This window comes from Bubalus bubalis, chromosome 13 (genome assembly GCF_019923935.1).
Source record: "Bubalus bubalis isolate 160015118507 breed Murrah chromosome 13, NDDB_SH_1, whole genome shotgun sequence".
NCBI lineage: Eukaryota > Metazoa > Chordata > Mammalia > Artiodactyla > Bovidae > Bubalus > Bubalus bubalis.
Window position 1 is genome coordinate 48,726,144 of NC_059169.1, and position 16,266 is coordinate 48,742,409.

Sequence of the window (16,266 nt, forward strand, 5' to 3'; positions counted from 1 at the left end):
CCTGATAATCAAGATGGCTACACAGTAACTAACAGAAAGTATATGCTAGATAAAGGGATGATTCATATCCAGGTGGGATGGAGGGGTACAGTGTGAGATTATTATGCTATTCAGAACATTTTAGCATTTACTTAATTTTTGATTTCTCCATTTAATATTTCAGACCATGGTTGACAGTGGGCAACTGAGATATGTGGAAAGTGAAACTAAGGATAAAGAGATATAATTGTATACGGTAAAGTACGGACCAGCAGAAATAAGCAAATTGTTGGTAAGAAAACTGGAAATAAACAATGGGATCTGATAAGAGAAGGACCTCCCTGTGGTCAGCTGATTCCCAAGAGGTACTGATAAGGGGGGCATCTTCACTTTTGTTCAACTTGCTCAGGCATAGGGATAAACAGAATTCAATGGACTATAGGGATGAGGAAGTCTGACTAATATCTGGCCTGGGTAAAGCAGAGGGTAAGCAATGGAAATTATGAAAAATTATTTATTTATTTTAAGACATTATTAGGACTAAATATTATTATTCCAGACTCATGCTTTGAGCTTTTAAGTCTCAATGTAAATGTATTCTGAGATAGCGCTATAAGATCACAACTAAGGTTAAATAAAGTCAAAAGGACAGGACCCTAATTTGAGAAGACTGCTGTTCTTATAAGAAGAAAAGAATCCAGTGCTATCTTCCATGTATCACAGAAGAAAGGCCACATGAGGACACAGCAAGAAGGTTGACCTCTGCAATCCAGAGAGTTCTCACATACACTGGAACCTTGGTCATGAACTTTCAGCCTTCAGAACTGTGAGAAAATAAATTTCTATTGTTTAAGCTACTCAATCTGTGGTATTTTTATGATAGTCATAGAGGACTAAAACAGATATAAAAATTTGACATTTCAAAAGTTTACAGATTTCATTTGATTTTAGAATTTAGTATGTTGGCAAAACAGATATTACTGTCATGCCTAGATCTGTCTGTTACTAATGCCCTTGATGTACCACTTTGTTACATAACCTTTGCAATTAGTGAATTGCTGAATTATTTAAACCTCATTTTTTGTTTCTTAGTCCAGGTATTAAATTATTATATCACAGCTACCTTGAAATGTTCTAATAGCAATGTCAACCCGTGCCCTTCCTACAGTACTCTACTCAGAATATTAAGTTGGCAATCCTTAGAAAGGACGGAATTGGCACCTTTGGGATCTTACTCCAATCAGTGGAGGCACCATACTTAATATATAGAGAGGACTGAAGGCATTTAACTTCTATCTATTTCTAAAAAACTTTATTGGAGTATATTTGCTTTACAATGTTGTGGTAGTTTCTGCTGCTGCTGCTAAGTCGTTTCAGACCCCACAGACAGCAGCCCACCTGGGATCCTGTCCCTGGGATTCTCTGGGCAAGAATACTGGAGTGGGTTGCCATTTCCTTCTCCAATGCATGAAAGTGAAAAGTGAAAGTGAAGTCGCTCAGTCGTGTCCGACTCTAGCGATCCCATGGACTGCAGCCTACCAGGCTCCTCCATCCATAGGATTTTCCAGGCAAAAGTAGTGGAGTGGGGTGCCATTGCCTTCTCTGGTGGTAGTTTCTACTCTACAGCAAAGTGAATCAGCTATACATAAACATATATCCCTTCTTTCTCAGATTTTCTTTAAATTTAGATCACCGGAGAGCACTGAGTTTCTTGTGATACACAGTAGGATCTGATTAGCTATCTATTTTTTTTATTTTATTTTATTTTTAAACCTGAAACACTGTATTAGTTTTGCCAAACATCAAAATGAATCCGCCACAGGTATACATGTGCTCCCCATCCTGAACCCATAGTATCAATTATGTATATATGTCAATTTCAGTCTCTCAATTCATCCCACCTTCCTTTTACTCCTTGGTATCCATATGTTTGTTCTCTATGTCTGTGTCTCTATTTTTTTCTGCTATGGGTTTAGGGATATTTTGGGGACAGATTAGAAAATTTCTTTATTCATGCTTTGCTTTGGTGTCTCCATGGATTCTCCTCATTTAAATTTTAATATTTTGACTAAAGGGTAAAATGTTTTTCTAAAGTATATTAATTATCTCAATACTATTTTTACTTCCTATTTTTCTCTTGTCTTATGATTAATAGGATTTCCTTTTTTCCTTGAAGATACAAGATGTTACTGTATATAATTTTAATTGAATAACAGTAATAATGGATTATAGGAGTTTGTTTCTATTTTACTGAGGTTTTGTACTTATATTTGCTACTTTAATATTTTGTTGTTGTTTTTCAGTTGCTAAGTCATGTACAACTCTTTGCAATCCCATGAACTGCAGCACATCAGACTCCTCTGTCCCTCACTATCTTCCAGAGTTTGGTTAAATTCATGTCCTTTGAATGCTATCTGACCATCTCATCCTTGGCCACCACCTTTTACTCTTGTCTTTAATATTAACTTTTGTTTATTTATTTATTAGGTTGTGCCAGGTTTTAGCTGTGGCATGCAGAGTCTTAGTTGTGACATGCAAACTCTTGGCAAGGCATTTGGGATCAAGTGCCATGACCAGGGATAGAACCTGGGCCCTCTGCATTGGGAGCATGGAGTCTTAGCCACTGGGCCACCAGGAAAGTCCCTGTTACTTTAGATTAAAAATAATTTTCTGTGAAAATAAGATTGGACAACACAAAAGATCGTAAAGGGACAAAATTTGCTTGGAATAATCAGCATTAGTCTAAGATTCTTGATTCAGGATAATATATACATTGCCTCCCTTAGTGTGCATAAATTTCCCAATTCATCCCATCTCCCTTTACCGCTTGCTATCTATATGTTTATTCTCTATGTCTATGTCTCTAATTTTTGTTTTTTTTATGGTGGGTTTAGGGAAATTTTTGGGAAAAACTGAAAAATTCCCTTATTCATGCTATAATTTGGTGCCCCTATGGATTCTTTTTTTTTTTTTTTAATTTGAGTATTTTTTATTTTATTTTATTTTTTTTAACTTTGCAATATTCTATTGGTTTTTTCCTATATCAACATGAATCCGCCACAGGTATACACGTGTTTCTTATCCGGAACGCTCCTCCCTCCTCCCTCCCCGTACCATCCCTCTGTGTCCTCCCAGTGCACCAGCCCCAAGCATCCAGTATAGTGCCTATGGATTCTCAGTATGCATTTTATTATTCAGGTTTTCCTAAGCAGGGAATAAGTCATCAGTAACTTCAATAGAAGTTTATTTTGCATGAGAGAAACTGTATATCAAGACAGCATACATCTTCAGATCAGATCAGATCAGATCATTCACTCAGTCGTGTCCGACTCTTTGCGACCCCATGAATCACAGCACGACAGGCCTCCCAGTCCATCACCAACTCCCGGAGTACACTCAGACTCACGTCCATTGAGTCAGTGATGCCATCCAGCCATCTCATCCTCTGTCGTCCCCTTCTCCTCCTGCCCACAATCCCTCCCAGCATCAGAGTCTTTTCCAATGAGTCAACTCTTCACATGAAGTGGCCAAAGTACTGGAGTTTCAGCTTTAGCATCATTCCTTCCAAAGAAATCCCAGGGCTGATCTCCTTCAGAATGGACTGGTTGGATCTCCTTGCCATCCAAGGGACTCTCAAGAGTCCTCTCCAACACCACAGTTCAAAAGCATCAATTCTTTGGCGCTCAGCCTTCTTCACAGTCCAACTCTCACATCCATACATGACCACAGGAAAAACCATAGCCTTGACTAGACGAACCTTTGTTGGCAAAGTAATGTCTCTGCTTTTGAATATGCTATCTAGGTTGGTCATAACTTTCCTTCCAAGGAGTAAGCGTCTTTTAATTTCATGGCTGCAATCACCATCTGCAGTGATTTTGGAGCCCAGAAAAATAAAGTCTGACACTGTTTCCCCATCTATTTCCCATGAAGTGATGGGACCAGATGCCATGATCTTCGTTTTCTGAATGTTGAGCTTTAAGCCAACTTTTTCACTCTCCACTTTCACCTTCATCAAGAGGCTTTTTAGTTCCTCTTCACTTTCTGCCATAAGGGTGGTGTCATCTGCATATCTGAGGTTATTGATATTTCCCCCGGCAATCTTGATTCCAGCTTGTGTTTCTTCCAGTCCAGCATTTCTCACAATGTACTCTGCATATAAGTTAAATAAGCAGGGTGACAATATACAGCCCTGACGCATACATCTTACCAAGTCATAAAAATGAATAGCATAAAATAGAAAGTTTCCATCAGGGGCAATTTTAAAATAGATTTGAAATTTTTCAACTGAGTAAAAGCTGCTTACATTTCCTTAAAAAAATAAATATAGGTACATATTTCAACTCTAAGACAGCTTTATTCTATCTTAATTGCAGTGAATTTATAGACCTTAAAAGCCCTGAACCTATAGGAAGTTTTGTAATTATTTCTTAATTCTGTGATCCAACATTAGACCTATATGTTGGAAGGGATATGAGAGAATTTAAACAGAAAGCAAAAGTTAGATAATATTTATTATACATTATTATATAATATATATAATATTTATTATACATTATTTATTATGTATTATATTTAGTATATATTATTTTGTCAGACTGAGTAAAATACGACCTCATGTGAAATTTTATAAAAAAATAATCCCTTGGGAAAATAAAAGACAAAAATGACATTCAGAAAAGTGTTTTCACATTAGTAAAACATGCCCTAAAAATGGAATAAATAAATAAGCATTAGAAGCATTTACTAGATTTATTTGTGTGTATGTGTGTGTGTGCACAAGCTCAGTCGTGTTTGATTCTTTTCCACCTCATGAACTATAGCCTGCCAGGCTCCTCTGTCCATTAAATTTTCCAAGCAAGAATACTGGAGTGGGTAGTCATTTCTTCTCCAGAGGATCTTCCCAACCAGGGTCAAAACCACATTTCTTGCATTTCCTGCCTTGGCAGGCAGGTTATTTATCAACTGAGCAACCAGGGAATCCCATCTGTGAGTTCAGTCTCTCAGTTGTGACTCTTTCTGACCCCATGGACTGCAGCACACCAGGCTTCCCAGTCTATCACCAGCTCCCTAAGCTGACTCAAACTGTCCGTTGAGTCGGTGAAGCCATCCAAATATCACATCTTCTATCATCCCCTTCTCCTCCTGCCTCCATCTTTCCCAGCATCAGGGACATTTCCAATAAGTTAGCTTTTCTCATCAGGTGACCAAACCATTGGAGCTTCAGCTTCAGCATCAGTCCTTCCAATGACTATTCAGGATTGATTTCCTTGAGGATTCACTGGTTTGATCTCCTTGCACTCCAAGGGATTCTCAAGAGTCTTCTGCAACACCACAGTTCAAAATATCAATTCCTTGATGCTCAGCCTTCTTTATGGCCCAATTCTCACATCCATACATGCCTACTGGAAAAAAAACTATAGCTTTGACTATACAGACCATTGTTGCCCAAGTAATGTCTCTGCTTTTTAATATGCTGTCTAAGTTAGTCATGGCTTTTCTTCCAAGGAGCAAGTGTCTTTTAATTTTATGGCTGAAGTTACCATCTGCAGTGATTTGGGAGCCCAAGAAAATAAAGACTGTCACTGTTTCCATTGTTTCCCTATCTACTTGCCATGAAGAGAATGGGAATGGATGCCATGATCTTAGTTTTTTGAATGTTGAGTTTTAAATCTTTTTTACTCCCCTCTTTCACTTTCATCAAGAGGCTCTTAGTTCCTCTTCACTTTCTGCCGTAAGAGTGGTACCATCTGCATATATGAGGTTATTGATATTTCTCCCAGCAATCTTGATTCCAGCTTGTGCTTCATCCAATTTGGCATTTTGCATGATGTACTTTACATAGAAGTTAAATAAACAGGGTGACAATATACAACTTTGACATGCTCCTCCCCAATTTGGAACCAATCCATTGTTCCATGTCTGGTTCTAACTGTGGCTTCTTAACCTGCATACAGATTTCTCAGGAGGCAGGTAAGTTTGTCTGGTATTCCCATCTCTTGAAGAATTTTCTACAGTTTTTTTTTTTTATTTTGTGATCCACACAAAGGCTTCAGAATAGTCAATTAAACAGAAGTAGATGTTTTTCTGGAACTCTCTTGTTTTTTGGTATGATCCAACAGATGTTGGCAATGTGACCTCTGGTTCTCGGCCTTTTCTAAATCCAGCTTGAACATCTGGAAGTTGACAGTTCGTATATTGCTGAAGCCTGGCTTCGAGGATTTTGAGCATTAATTTGCTAGTGTGTGAGTGAATGCAATTGTGTGGTAGTTTGAACATTCCTTGGCATTGCCTTTCTTTGAGATTGGAATGAAAACTGATTTTTCCAGGCCTGGTGCCACTGCTGAGTTTTCCAAATTTGCTGGTATATTGAATGAAGTACTTTCACAGCATCATCTTTTGGGATTTGAAGTAGCTCAACTAGAATTCCATCACCTCCACTAGCTTTGTTGGTAGTGATGCTTCCTAAGGCCCACTTTTCACATTCCAGGATGTCTGGCTCTAGGTGAGTGATCACACCATTGTGATTATCTGGGTCATAAAGATCTTTTTTTGTATAGTTCTTCTGTGTATTTTTACCACCTCTTCTTAATATCTTCTGCTTCTGTTGGGTCCATACCATTTCTGTACTTTGTTGTGCCCATCTTTGCAAGAAATATTCCTTTTGTATCTATAATTTTCTTGAAGAGATCTCTAATTTTTTCCATTCTATTGTTTTCCTTATTTCTTTGCATTGGTCACTGAAGAAGATTTTCTAATCTTTTTTATTGAATGAGTTGCATGAACAAAGAATAGCCTATGCCAATTATGGCAAGGCAGAAAATGTTAGAATACATGTAGACGTGGCAGGAAAATCAGAAAAGCAATTCTATGTCCAAAACTGTATACAAATGAACAAATCATATAAAATAAACATACTTAATTTTTAGAATAGTAGTAAAAACATGGTTTAGTTTTAATCTAAACTTTTATTGTTGGCTTTCCATATTCTGTGATTATTGATTCATACACAACAAAGTATAAAAGATAAAATAGCACTGAAGAGAAATAAAACTGAGAGGATAAAAATACACATAGATACACATGAAGAAGGTAGAAATATTTCAGAGTCAATGATGGAACATATGTACATCTAATATATGACAGTTCCCTCCTTCAAAAAGATTAAAGTTCATTTGGATTGAGAATAAAAAGAATCATTAGAAATTGTGAAAAGTAACTATCCTAAGTTCAATCTGAAATTCATGACACATAAACAGATACGACCCAAGATCTCAGTTTTATTAAATGACTTTAAGCTTCCAAGCTGAAATAAATTGCACACTAAAAATGTATATTGTCTTACATGACATTATAACTAAATATACACAAATTTAGCATATAATGAGATATACTAAATATATATATATATATATATATATATATCTTGTTATAATATCTTACATGGCAGAGATTAATTATAAAATTTGAAAAAAATTTAGATAAATTTATTAGTTTTCAACTATATTTGAGAATTATAGAGAATATGGCATTTGTTGAAAGTCTGGCAAATTCTGAACTGCACTTTAAGTAGATGGATTACCAACATTTATAAAAAAATATTATTAAAAATGAACATATTTTAAATTTAGAATAACAGTTGCAGTAAACCACTTTTTCACTATAGTTATAGCTTGGGGGAATCCCTGCTGTACACACACACACACACACACACTCTCACACACTTATTCATTATAGTTAACCCCTGTACTTTAAATAACCTAGGAAAGTGAGAAGGAATCTTATCTCTTCACTAGAAAATAATCATAGAAACTTGAGTCATACCAAGAAAAAAAGCCAATACATAACAGTCCATCAAAGTGATGGATGGATTCTATACCTAAAGAACACTGATTCAGCAACAGCATAGGAGTCTTCGAATATATACTATTGAGTTTTATATTTGTCCATTTCTCACTTTATATATTAAAAAATCAATGGCATTCATAACTTTAAATAAACACATAACTAAATAATATACAATATACCCTTAAGCAGCATGCTGATGACGTAAAGAGAGCAGATGCTTGCCAATATGATAAGACAGATTCAAGTTTTAAATTTGTATCAGCCTAAAACAAATGACATGATCTTTCCTTCCAGTTTTACTGAAATATAATTGACATACAGCACTGTAAAATTTTAAGGTGTACATCATGATTTGACTTTTATACAAAATAAAATTATTACAACAATAAGTTTAGTAAACATTCATTATCTCATATAGACATGAAATTAAAGGAATAAAAAAGAACGTGATGAGAACTCTTGGGATTTACCCTCTTAATTTTCATATATAATATAGACCAGTATTAGTTATATTCAGCATGTCGTATATTAGGTTTATAGTAATACTTATAACTGGAAGTTTGAAATATTTGACAACCTATATCAAACCCCACCTCCTTTCACTCCCAGTCTGTTAATATGGTGTATCCACATTTGTCCACATTTGTGGACATTACTTGCATTTTTGAATAAATCCCACTTAATCATGGTATGTGATCTTTTTAATGTTTTGAATTCAATTTGTTTATATTTTGTTGATGATTTTTGCATCGTTGCTCAACCGTGATATTGGCTTGTAATTTGCTTTTTTGCGTGGCATATTTTTCTAGTTACAGTAAGAGGGTCATGATGATTGTGTAACATAAGTTTAGAAGCATTCCATACTTTGTAGTTATTTGGAATAGTTTGATAAATGTGGATGTTAATTCTTCTTTAAATGTTTGATAGAGTTCACCTGTTAAGTCACCTGGTTCTGCATTCTTGTTAGTTGCAATTTTTATTTTCAACTACTGATTAAGTATTGTTACTGATAATTGATCTGGTCATATTTACTATTCTTCCTGTTTCAGTCTGATATTATATATTTATAAGCATTTGTCCAGTCCTGCTAGATTTGTCCACTTTATTGGTTTATAATTGTTTTAGGCAAGCTTTTATTTCCTTTTTTTATTTCTATGGTGTCAATTGTAAATTTTTTCACATTTTATTTTATTTATTTGGAACATTTTTTCCTCTCTCTTTTGATTAGTATTTCCAAAGATTTATCAACTTTTATTGTCTCTAAAGAAAAAAAAAAAAACAGCTCTTAGTCTCATTAATTTTTCTATTATTTTTTGGTTTCTATTTCATTTATTTCTGCTATGATCTTTGTTATTTACTTCCTTCTGCTAAGATTGGATTTTGTTTGCTCTTCTTTTTTCTAAATTCTTTAGGTGTAAAGTTGGATGCTTATTTGAGATTTTTCTTGATGCCTGAGGTAGGCTTGTGTTGCTTAATCTTCCCTCTTAGAATTACTTTAGATCCATTCCATACTTTTTGGGTTACTGTATATTTGACTTTTTAGTGACCTATTTGTTTTTAGTACTGTATTTTTAGCCTTCATGTATTTAAATTAATCTGTACAATGATGTAAGTGGGAGTGTAGTATTCGTTTTTATATGTAATGTAAGTTGTGGTTTAGAGCAGTACATTTTATTATAGTTCTGATACAAAAATCCAGCATATTTTAAGACAATAGTAAATGAAACGTAACTAAAACTTCAAGGTATCTTAGCTTTTTTTCTTTTTTACAATCTCTTTGACATATAACACAATAATTAATACAGAACAATTATCCCTTAAATATTAGTCGTACTTAATTTAAGGTAAATATTACACTAAAGATTTATAACAAGTTTCTATAGCCCAAATAAAGACATAAATGTCTGCTAAAATTCAAGATAGGTAAGCCCTTGGAAACTAAATTTAATAATGATGATATTAAAGTGCATGCATCAAATGATTGAACATTGTGAAGTTTGTGAAAGCTATTTATTTTGGAAAACAATTGAAGGAAGTAGGAAATATAAGGCTAGAAATACATTTTGTGAAAGGAGTGGTATAAACATTCTCAAACAAAATAATTTGTCATGTGGAAGAGAGATTATACATCTCATGTTTACTTTCAAATGACAAAAGTAGGGCCATGTCTAATTTCTGGATGTTAGAGTGGGTCCTAAATAGATTTTCCACTCATTATAGAGAAATTGTTACATCAGTGAGAAAATTCAAAAGCAGAAAAGATTATTTTTTGTCATTGTAGAGAGGCTATTGTTTTAAGCTGGAGATCATGCTAAGTAAAATTAAAAAATTACTTTTAGCTGTATCATTTTATAATTGGTTCTGGTTTAGTCACTAGTCATGTCCGACTCTTGCAATTCCATGGACTGTAGCCTGCCAGGTACCCCTGTCCATGGGATTCTCCAGGAAAGATAACTGGAGAGGTTGCCATTTCCTTCTCCAGGGGTGTCTTCCCAACCCAAGAATCAAACCCGGTCTGCTGCATTGGAGGTAGATTCTTTAATGACTGAGCTAACAGGAGTGTCCAATAATATAGTCATTTACTGAGCTCTTTTCATAATAGGGGACGGGAATGCTAAAGTAGGAAGTCAAGAAACACCTGGAGTAACAGGCAAATTTGGCCTTGGAATACAGAGTGAAGCAGGGCAAAGGCTAACCAAGTTTTGCCAAGAGAACGTACTGGTCATAGCAAACACCCTCTTCCAAAAACACAAGAGAGGACTCTACACATAGACATCAGCAGATGGTCAAAACCGAAATCAGATTGATTATATTCTTTGCAGCCAAAGATGGAGAACCTCTATACAGTCAGCAAAAACACAACTGGGAGCTGACTATGGCTCAAATCATGAAATCCTTAATGCCAAATTCAGACTGAAATTGAAGAAAGTAGGGAAAACCACTAGACCATTCATGTATGACCTAAATCAAATCCCTTACGACTATACAAAGGAAATTATAAATAAGTTCAAGGGATTAGATGCAATAGACAGAGTGCCTGAAGTACTAAGGATGGAGGTCTGTGACATTGTACAGGAGGCAGTGATCAACATCCTCCCCAAGAAAAAGAAAAGCGAAAAGGCAAAATGGTTGTCTGAGGAGGCCTGTAAAGATATACTCATTTGAATGCAGAGTTCCCAAGAATAGCAAGAGAGAAAAGAAAGCCTTCCTCAGTGACCAGTGCAAAGAAACAGAGGAAAAAAATAGAATGGGAAAGACTAGAGATCAGTTCAAGAAAATTAGAGATACCAAGGGAACTTTTCATGCAAAAAATGCACACATTAAAGGAAGAAATGGTAAGGAGGTGAAAAGAATACACAGAAGAACTGTACAAAAAAGATCTTCATAACCAAGATAATCACAACGGTGTGATCACTCACCTAGAGCCAGAAATCCTGGAATGTGAAGTCAAGTGAGCCTTAGAAAGTATCACTATGAACAAAGCTAGTGGAGGTGATGGAATTCTAGTTGAGCTACTTCAAATCCTGAAAGATGATGCTGTGAAAGTGCTTCACTCAATATGCCTGCAAATTTGGAAAACTCAGCAGTGGCACCAGGCCTGGAAAAGGTTAGTCTTCATCCCAATCCCAAAGAAAGACATTGCTAAATAATGCTCAGACTACCACACAATTGCATTCATCTCACACGCTAGCAAAGTAATACTCAAAATTCTCAAAGCCAGGCTTTAACAATGCATGAACTGTGAACTTCCAGATGTTCAAGCTGGTTTTAGAAAAGGCAGAGGAACCAGAGATCAAATTGCCAGCATCCACTGGATCATCAAAAATGCAAAAGAGTTCCAGAAAAACATCTACTTCTGCTTAATTGACTATGCCAAAGCCTTTGACTGTGTGGATCACCACAAACTGTGGGAAATTCTTCAAGAGATGGGAATACCAGACCACCTTACCTGCCTCCTAGGAAGTCTGTATGCAGGTCAGGAAGCAACAGTTAGAACTGGACATGGGAACAACAGACTGGCTCCAAATTGGGAAAGGAGTACGTAAAGGTTGAATACTGTCACCCTGCTTATTTAATCTATATGCAGAGCACATCATGAGAAATGCTGGACTAGGTGAAGCACAAGCTGGAATCAAGATTACTGGGATAAATATCTGTAACCTCAGATATACAGATGACACCACCCTTATGGCAGAGAGTGAAGAGGAACTAAAAAGTCTCTGGATGAAAGTGAAAGAGGAGAGTGAAAGAGTTGTCTTAAAGCTCAACATTCAGAAAACTAAGATCATGACATCAGGTCCCATCACTTCATTGCAAATAGAGGGGGAAACAGTGAGAGACTTTATTTTTTCTGGGCTTCAAAATCACTGCAGATGGTGATTTCAGCCATGAAATTAAAAGATGCTTGCTCCTTAGAAGAAAAGCTATGACCAACCTAGATAACTTATTAAAAAGCAGAGACGTTATTTTGCCAACAAAGGTCCATCTAGTCAAAGCTATTGTTTTTCCAGTGGTCATGTATGGATGTGACAGTTGGACTGTAAAGAAAGCTGAGCACTGAAAAATTGATGCTTTTGAACTGTGGTTTTGGAGAAGACTCTTGAGAGCCCCCTGGACAGTGAGGAGATCCAACCTGTCCATCTTAAAGGAAATCAATCCTTAATATTCATTGGAAAGCCTGATGCTGAAACTCCAATACTTTGGCCACCTGATGTGAAGAAATGGCTCATTTGAAAAGCCCCTGATGCTGGGAAACATTAAAAGCAAGAGGAGTAGGGGACGACATAGGACAAGATGGTTAGATGGCATCACCGACTCAATGGAAATGAGTTTGAGTAATCTCCAGGAGTTGGTGATGGACAGTGAGGCCTGGCGTGCCGCAGTTCATGGAGTCACAAAGAGTCAGACACAACTGAGCAACTGAGCTGAACTGAACTGAGCTCTAAGAAGTTGCCAAGCACTGTGCTTATGTGGAGTAGATCATCATCTCACTTAAATCTTACCAGTACTACTTCAAGTGTTATCTGGAGCATTTGTGCTATTTGTGATGGGAACTATTTGTGCTATCCCCCATTTTACAATTATTTTATTCAAAATTGTTAAGGAATTGGAGTACTAAGACACTGAGGAAAGAAACACTTGAAGCTGTTTGGATGTTAGCAACTTCTATATGTATCACTTTTTAATCTTGTTATTTTAACCTGTAACATAGTTAAGCCCTTTATTCTAATTCTACAACTTTTCTTTTATTTCCTTTAAGACACTGAGGAACCTAGAAGTGTGGCAAGGAATACTCATGTTCTTGGGAAAATATAATAAAAGCTTGAATCATGCCAATAGTATAGTAAGAAAAATTCTAGGAATAATATATGTATTTTAGTGCCCAGATGGTAAAGAATTTATCCACAATGCAGGGGACCTAGATTCAATTTCTGGGTTGGGAAGATCCCCTGGAGAAAAGAATGGCAGCCCACTCCAGTATTATTGCCTGAAGAATTCCACTGGACAGAGAAGCATGGTAGGCTATAGTTCACAGAGTCAGACATGACTGAGTAACGCATATACTTTGAACACATTTTTAATTTTGAAATGCTTTCACTTTAAAAATACAGTGTTATTACTATATTTTAGAGTACTATCTTCATATATTAATTGTTCCTAGATTCATTTTTACCTTTATTCTTTGCATAATGAACTGTAATATATGCTCTCAGAGGACCTAAAATCCTCCCCACTTTCTTTGATGAGAGTAGATGAGAAAAACTGCTAATTTGTTTTGAAGCTAATTTTTGCTTCACCCCTAGATTCTAAAGCAAACTGTTAAGATATTTTGAAGATTTTCCAGGTTATGCTTTGAATATTTTACAAAGTAACAATTGAAAGTTAAAACATTTTAGGAGGGAAAAGATCAGCACTTTGACTTCAGTGAAACTGTTTCATATCACAATTGGCTGTTTAAAAGAGGCTGAATATAATTATTAATTTTTGCAAACAATAGTGGTTTCAAGATTACCTATCCTCTACTATAAGAAATGTATTTATGCAGTACCTAAATTTCTAGAATAGCTTATTTCTAGTATATAGTCATTCATTATTTACCCAATTTTTTAATGTGTGATTTATCCTTGTCATTGCACTGGCATTGTGGGTAAAGTTATGAAAAAATATAGATAGAATAGCAGAGAATGAAAATATCCAAGTGCAAAAGATAGCATAGAACTTGAATAAAATCAGTTTGATTGGAATATGAAATATAGTTTGGAGAGAGGTGTTAAAAATGAGACTAGTGTGATAAGCAGGATACGATTATGAGAAACATAGCAGGAAGTAAACTTAGATATAAAAATGTTTCAATCAGCAGTGTGATGTGATTTTCATGTTAGGAAGATTACTTTATAAAATAAAGATTGGAAACTTGCATGTACTATAAGATAAAGGTAGCACTAGGGTAAAGAATCCACCTGCCAATGCAGGAGACATAAGAGATGTGGGTTCAATCCCTGGGCCAGGAAGATACCCCGGAGAAGGAAATGGCAACCTGCTCTAGTATTCCTGCCTGGAAAAGTCGATGGAGAGAAGAGGCTGGTGGGCTACAGTCCATGGAGCCACAAAGAGTGAGACATGACTGAGCCATTGAGCACACACTTGAGTTTGATTATCTCAGCTCTATGAAGCAGAAAGTATATTGAAGTAGAGAGACATGCATTGACTTGGAGGACCATATTGAAAGCAGAGGAAAATTAAGAAACTAGAGTGGAAATATAAGAGTAACAATGATGGCTTACTGGGTCAGGGAATTAAGAGAGGTAGTAGAGATAAGCAAATAGTTCATGCATTCTAAATTGCTTCATTTGTGTCTGACTCTGTGCGAACCTATGGACTGCAGCCTGCCAGGCTCCTCTGTACATGTGATTATCCAGGCAAGAATACTGGAGTGTGTTGCCATGCCCTCCTCCAGGGGACCTTCCCAATCCAGGGATCTAACCCATATCTCTTATGTCTTCTTCATTGTCAGGTGAGGTCTTTATTACTAATGCCAATTAGGAAGCCCAAGCAAATAGTTCAGAAGAGTATACTTCAATAGAAATGTGTTGCAAAGTTTATATAACTTTACATTCATTATAAGAGGGAAAAAATAAGTAAAATTACCTTTAATGATAATAACACTATATTAATCTAAAATATAATCATTTCACAAGTAATCAGTATAAAACAATTCTCAGGAATATTTTACATACCTTCTTGTTACTAAGTATTCAAAACTCATACCTCAATTCAGAAATTAAATTCCTATCAGGTTTATTAAATTTCTTAAAATTTATAGTTGAAAAGCATATTTACATATCTTAGCTCTTCAAAACATACTTAAAATTTTCCAGTAAATGAAATTCATATTATGACTCATACTAAGAAATATATATTCAGTCTTTGTTACTGTTTCTGTCATAGGGCTTCCATAATGCTTGGCATTTCTTAACTGAAAATTAGAACATGATAAAGATGTCTCTTGTTGTGTTAATGAGGTAACTTTTGGATCACAACTAATGTAGGCAGCTTGTATCCAGGAGTACAAACCATGTGATTAGATGCTTGGAACTTTAAGTCTTACTTCCTTGATCTCCATAGAGGGAAGAGGGACTGTCATTTGAACTAAAAGCCAGTGGCCAGTGGTTTAATGAATCAAGCTTATGTAATGAAGCTTCCACAAAACCCCAAAATAACGGAGCTCTGAAAGCTTCAGTATTGGTGAACACATGGAGTCAAGAGAGCAGCAGTTCAGAGACTGTGTATGTTCCACATCCTTTCCCCATATCTGGTTGTAAATAAGTTACATCCTTTCACAACAAACTCTTAATCTAGAAAGTAGACTTTTTTTTTCCCCTGACCTCTTTGAGCTATTCTAGCAAATTACTTGAATCAAAGGAGGAGGTCCTGGAATCCTTCATTCTCTAGCCAGTAGGTCAGAAGCACAAGTAACAATTTGGATTTGACACTGGCATCTGAAATGGGGTGGGGGAACTTGAGGGATCTATGAAGTTAAGGCTAATATGAATGAGCCCTAAACCTGTGGAATCTGATGCAATCTCCTGATAGGTAGTGTCAGAATTGAGTTGAATTGTTGGTCAGAGTTAAAAATCAAAATTCACTGAGTAAATTTTAAAGATCCTATTGGCGTTATTCAGTGACTCATGAATCAGAAAGCATCATCCAAAGCAGCACATAGAAAGTTACTCTGAGGGATTGTACAATGAGAAATATTTTATAGGCAGAAGAGAGTGAGAACGAGGAAGTATATGAAAAACAACAAAACAGGTTAGTTATTGCAAGGTCTTTCTTTTAGAAAATAGGAAAGATCTCTGAGGCAAGTTACTGAACTAATGCTGATCAGGAAATTCCTGATTGACTGGATTATAATTCTGTTTCTGGGAGAGCTGACTAAGT